Genomic DNA, 6,517 nt, shown 5'->3' with positions numbered 1-6,517 from the left:
GGCTGCTGGGCTTTATTCCTGGGGCTGAGCTGCGGAGGTTTAGACCATTTGCAGCAGTGTGGGTCTGGGGCTGGGGATCTTGCATCCTTAATCACTGGAACGGAGGCAGAGAGCGAGGGTCTGGGGGAAGAAAGCAGTAGAGGGCGGAGGAGTGAATGGGTCTTAGGTGGATGGAGTCCTGAGGGGCAGAACTGCAGACTGTACCCCTTGGACAGGCTCCAGGCTCGGGGTCTAGCAATCTGGGGAGCCATACTGTCGGGTCTGTCCTGGCCTTTATCAGAAGGAGCCCTTCAGATTAAACTCCCAGCTTCCCCATCATGGTTGTGTGTGGGTACATCATTTATTACATCTGAGGACGGGCAGGGCGGGAGGTCAGAGCTCTGAGAAAGGGAACTGGGTGGAGGAGGTGGGAAGCCACTTTCTACCCTCACCTGCAAAGCATCACTCTTCCTTCATTCCAGTGAATACAAATAAGAGAGAAAAAAAGAAAGAAGAAAGAAAGAAAGAAAGAAAGAAAGAAAGAAAGAAAGAAAGAAAGAAAGAAAGAGAAAGAAAGAAAGAAAGAAAGAAAGAAAGAGAAAGAAAGAAAGAAAGAAAGAAAGAAAGAAAGAAAGAAAGAAAGAAAGAAAGAGAGAGAGAGAGAGAAAGAAAGAAAGAAAGAAAGAAAGAAAGAAAGAAAGGAAGGAAGAAAGAAACTTCCGGATCCTTCCAGTGTCTTCAACTTCTTTTGCATTGGGACGGTGTGAGTAGGGAAATATCCCACCCATTCCAATGTGGGAGTTGTTAAGGTGGCTGACAGAGTTGAGGAGCCTCTCCTGCGGCCTTTGAGGCAGGACCAGGAGCTCCCCATTTTCCCTGTCTTCTTATTAAATGGAGTCGTAATTGTAGGACCTCCTTCTGAGCTCCTTTCTCCCTCGCCCTCTCTAACAACCTGAATTTGGCACACTTCCCTTCCCCTTTAACCCTCACAAACTAAAAATAATATCCTTTTGGAACCAGCCAGAAAGTATCAGTTGGAGGAGTTTAATTAGCAGGAGTGGGCAGGAGACAGCTCCGGCCTTCCTGGTTTGCTGCCTTCTCTCCGGGGAGCTGGAGCCAAGCAAATTTGGAAAATCTAGGTTCATGTGTGCACCAGACATGGGCTTTCTAACTTGCAGGGAGAGTCTGCCAGGCAATCAAGCTGTGTTTGATCTCAGCAATATGGAGCAGGAGCAGGGACCCTGGGGAGGGGAGGGCAAGTGCGTCTACCTGTGAGAGGGTAGGATGTGAAAGCATGAACCACTGGACTAGATTTTGGGGGTTTGCATCCTGCCTCGCATTTATTGGCTCTGTGACTTTGGATGAGCCACCAGACCTCTCAATGCCTTGGCTTCCATATTTGTTAAATGGGGATAATCATAGCACTCACTTTATAAGTCTGTCATGAGAATAGGTACGTGTGGAGGGAACTTAGCATACTGCATGGCATGGAGTGAGTGAATTGCAGCATATTTGTTCATAATATTATTTGCTCGCTGTTTCTGACTTTGGTGAAAAAGTCTAGAGTGCCCCAGCAGACAAAATGTTGGCTTCTTCATCTTTTTTATTGATCCCACCTAGGCTCAAACAGCCACTCAAGAAAAGTTGAAATCAAATAATATTGAAATGAATGTAGAAAACAGAAATTTACCTAATTTGCATATGTCTTGTTTATGTATTTTTAAAAGGAATTCAGTGTATCTACAGAATTCTGAATTATTGGACTTGGAAGGCTCTTTGAGGTCCAGTCTCCTTCTCAAGACTCCCCCTGACCCAGCAGCAGTGTTAGCAGGAGGGGCTGGGTCAGCATGCAGTAATGATGATAACAACACTGAGACCTTGCGGAGTACTTTACAGTTTATACGTGGTTGGGCTTTTTTTTTTTTTTTAATTTTTAAAATTTTTATTTTATTTTATTTTTTTAAAGATTTTATTTATTTATTTGACAGAGAGAGATAGCAAGAGCAGGAACACAAGCAGGGGGAGTGGGAGAGGGAGAAGCAGGCTTCCTGCCGAGCAGGGAGCCCGATGTGGGACTCGATCCCAGGACCCTGGGATCATGACCTGAGCCGAAGGCAGACGCTTAACAACTGAGCCACCCAGGCGCCCTTTTTTTTTTTTAAACAATGTCCCTGTCCTAACTCTTGGATACCTCCTCATGAGATAGATTAGGACCCCCTTGGCTGTGGAGCCAAGAGGTTCAACGGTCTGTGGTAATTGGCAGAGGTGGGCTCATGGAGGTGCGGGGGGGGGTCACAGGGACAGACCGGTGTAAAGCTGGACTCCAAAGCACCACAGGGAACCATCCCGATCACTGTGGTCATTGCAGGGTAATGATCATAATTCAGGTCTAGCTTTGGTGTTCAAAGGGCTCAACTGAATCACGAGTGGCATAGTTGAGCAGAGTCTAGGTTCGTAGCCTGTAGCTGCCAGTATCCAGTCTAGGGAAGGCTGTCTAGATCGAAGTGAGAATAAAGACAGCAGCTGGGCAAGGAATGAAGCCCCTCTCAGAGACTGCTTGTAGGAAGCAGATTAGCAGGCAGCATCCCCGCCAAAGACAATGAGCTCAAGGCAAGGTCCAGTCTCAGCTGGTCAGGGGTGGGGAGACAGTTCCTGGGAGCAGATGGGAGGTGCAGTATGGGGTAATCTGCACTCCCACGGGCACAGGGGCTTCCGGGGCCCCACTGGAGACATGTCAGCCCAGGCCTGAGCAGTAACTGCATCTCAGATTCATCTGCAGGTGGAGAATTGCCTCACTTGGTATTCATGGAACTGCAATCTTGTCCATATCACCATGTCCTCCCAAAGTAGATGTAGGAACTTTGGGCTCCATTGTACATACTTAGAGAGAAAAATGATCTACGTACATAGAACTAGAAAAGTAAGCTAGGGTTTGGAACTCTAACTCCAGACTCCTGTTTTTTGTTTTGTTTTGTCCCATAGAACATCACTCAACCCATGACAGGGGTTTCATTCATTCTTTTGGAAAACTCAATTTTTAGCAAGTCTAGGCTTAACAAAACCTAGACCTCATTTTGTATAACTTTTTTTTTTTCCCCCTTGGAGCTTAACATTGAATCTTTGTCCACTTCGATGTGATAGATCTTCATATCTTTTTCTCTCCCTTTTCCTCCCCTTAATTTTTATCCTTACCCAACCCCAAAACTTTGTGGCTTAAGACAACACCATTACTTATTACTGTTGAGTATAAGGGCTAGCTGGAGAATCTGGTTCTGTGGGCCAGGTTTGGGTGACATCTGTTGGGTGTTGCCCTTGTGCCTGAGGTCAGCCGGCAGGTTGGCAGGGGGCTGGTTGCTCTAAGATGACCTTGCCTGGGATGGACAGGATGACTTGGGCCTTTGACTGTGGTCTCTCGTCCCCCATTGGGCTATCCTTGACTTGTCTACACGGCAGCCACAGAGGTCTAAAAGAGGAAGCAGTTGTCCCCAGGACTTTTGGAAGCATAGGTGCAGAACCAGCACATCATTTCTTCTGCTGCATTCTACTGAGCAAAGGAAATCCCCATGCCAGCCTGGGTTCAAAGGTTTTGGAATGAGAGTTGGCCTCTTTATGGGAATAGTGGCAAAATCATATTACAAGGGGCATGGGTACAGGGAGGAGAATAATTGCAGCCATTTTTTTTTTTTCCCAAATCATTTACCATCCCTTCCCTCTTCTTCCCTTTTCTCTCTTCCCTTTTTCTCTCTTAATAAAAAAGTATTAAATTAATTATTATTTATTATTTAATTAATATTTTACTAAAGTAAAAACACTGAGTTAGACACTGAGGATTCAATGTTAGAAAAGCAAATGCATGGCTCTTGCCCTCTTGCAGCTTACATTTTGGTGGGCAAGAGAAAGATTAATGAAACAAATACATGTGAATTTGAAGATAAGCACAATGCCGCCAGGAAGAGGTAGAGAGTGTTAGAAGAGATTGAATAAGGGAGCCTGACCTCATCTTGGGAGGTGAGGAGCTCAGGGGAGGATTTCTCTCGAGAAATCATGATTGATATGAGACCTAGAAGACTGGGAGACAACTAGGCAAAGCTCAGGGTGGGGAGTTCTAGGCAAGGCAACAGCATGAGTGAACACCACTGGTCAAGTTCTAGACAGGAAGGAAGGCCAGTGTGGTTAAGATACAGGGAAGAAGGAAGAACACGATCCTCAGTGTTGATGAAGAGGTAGCTATGGACAGACCTTGTAGGTCATCATGAGAAATTTGCTCATTACGCTAAAAATAATGGGAGATCATGGAATGGTTTTGCATGGGGTGGGTGGGTAGGAAGGAGCAATGTGACTCTATAAAGCTGCAGCAGAAAGCTATGGAGAGACAGATTTGAGACCAAACAGTTGATGGAGAAGGAAGATATATTTGCCGGTTGGTGAAATGTGTTGGAGACGTGGACAATAGGTTAGAAGTTGCATTTGACAGGAACGTGAATCTGCAGCTAAGAAATAGCACCCTGGACATCTTTGTCAACCCTACATCATCATTTTGTACTAAAAATACTTGCTGTATTTGTTTTGCTAATATTTTATTTAAAAATTTGGAGTCTGTGGTTAAGAGCAGAGGATCTGAAACTAGACTGTCTGGACTCACTTTGGGGACTATGCACATTCTGTCTGTAGGACCTTGGAGGTTGGTTACCATTTCTCTGAAGTTTCCTTATCTGTAACCCGGGGGCAATCATATTCCTGATGTCACAGACTTATTAAGAGGAGAATTTATGGGGCGCCTGGGTGGCTCAGTTGGTTAAGAGACTGCCTTCGGCTCAGGTCATGATCCTGGAGTCCCGGGATCGAGTCCCGCATCGGGCTCCCTGCTCAGCGGGGGGTCTGCTTCTCCCTCTGACCCTCTTCCCTCTCGTGCTCTCTGTCTCTCATTCTCTCTCTCAAATAAATAAATAAAAATCTTAAAAAAAAAAAAGAGGAGAATTTATGTATGTAAGTAACTTTTAAAAGGCTGGTTAAAAACTTTAAGTTATGATTGTCATAATATTTTTATTATGACTCTTATGTTTCCCTTGTCCATTTTTTTAACTTTGGAGTTATCTGTATTATAAAAGGATTTTAGAAAGTGTTCCCTCATTTTCCCTTGTCCATTTTTTTTTATTTTGAAGTTATCCGTATTATAAAAGGATTTTAGAAAGTGTTCCCTCATTTTTTTGAGGAAAAAAAAAGTTTTCTATGATTGAAAGAGTTTTTATAATATATGGATGAGCTATTCTCTTTTTAAATTTATTTTTATCTCTTTAAAAAAAACTAATTCCAGTATAGTTAACACACAGTGTTATCTTAGTTTCAGGTGTATAATATAGTTGATTTGACAATTCTATACATTACTCAGTGTCCATCACAATAAGTGTACTTTTAATCGCCTTCTCCAATTTCACCCATCTCCCACGCCCAGCTCCCCTCTGGTAACTAACCATCCTCTATAGTTAAGAGTCTGTTTTTTGGTTTGTACCTTTTCTCTTTGTTTGTTTGGATTAGCTAGTCTTTAAAGAATAGTCCTCTCTAAAACCAACTGAAATTCATATTTCTTTTAATTATATTTAAAAAGAAGTTGTCCATTTCATATTACTTTTCAAGATTATTGGAATAAGATCGTTCATGATATTCTTTTAAAATGCCTGCCTTGCGTGTATTTATGTCTTTTTTTGTTTTTAACATGTTTATTTGTGCCTTAATATTTTTAGTGCTTCATTAATCTTGACAAACCTGTGCCTATTTTATTGATCATTCAGAAAATTTGCCTTTCATTCCATTGATCTTGATCTGTTTTCTATTTCATTAACCCCTCTGATCTTTTTTCATTCCCATTTTCTAATTTCTTTAATTTTAATATTATCTTTTTTAATTTATTGAACATTGACCATTTAGCCCATTGATTTCCCACCTTCCTTTCTTTCTACTCTTTGTGTTCAAAGCTCCCCAAAACTCTAACACCTACTCCAGCTACTTCTCACAGATCTCCTTGGTGCTCCTTCATTTTTATTCAAGGCCAACCCTTTCACCATTTCCATTTTTATCTCTTCTTTGACTCTTTCAATTAGGCTTTTTAAAAAAATGTACAGACAGAGGTGGATTGTTTTAGTTCTTATTTGATCATTTATTTTTTCTTTTAATTACATTGTTATCAGATAAAGTGAATTTATGGTACTGATGATTTTGGTGTTTATTGTAAAATATTTATACTTATATTTATATTATATTTATATTTGTAAATGTCCTCTGTGTTTTTGGAAATGATTTTTATTCTCCATCTTCCACCTTATCAGTTCTCTCTTCAGCTGCATCTAACCTCCTACTTAATTCATTTATTTATTTTTTTAAACCTCTAATGAACTGTTTATTATTATTTCCAGCAATTTTAGCTGGTTCTCTCTCAAATTCATCTGTTTTTAAATAGGGTTCTGTTATTTTAAAACTATATGTAGTACTTTTATTCATTTTTTGTATTTAAATATTTCTGCAAAAAAATAAATATTTCCAC

Source organism: Mirounga leonina, unplaced genomic scaffold (assembly GCF_011800145.1).
Source record: "Mirounga leonina isolate KUSES-001 unplaced genomic scaffold, KU_Mleo_1.0 Mir_150, whole genome shotgun sequence".
Lineage (NCBI taxonomy): Eukaryota > Metazoa > Chordata > Mammalia > Carnivora > Phocidae > Mirounga > Mirounga leonina.
This window is presented reverse-complemented; position numbering follows the sequence as displayed.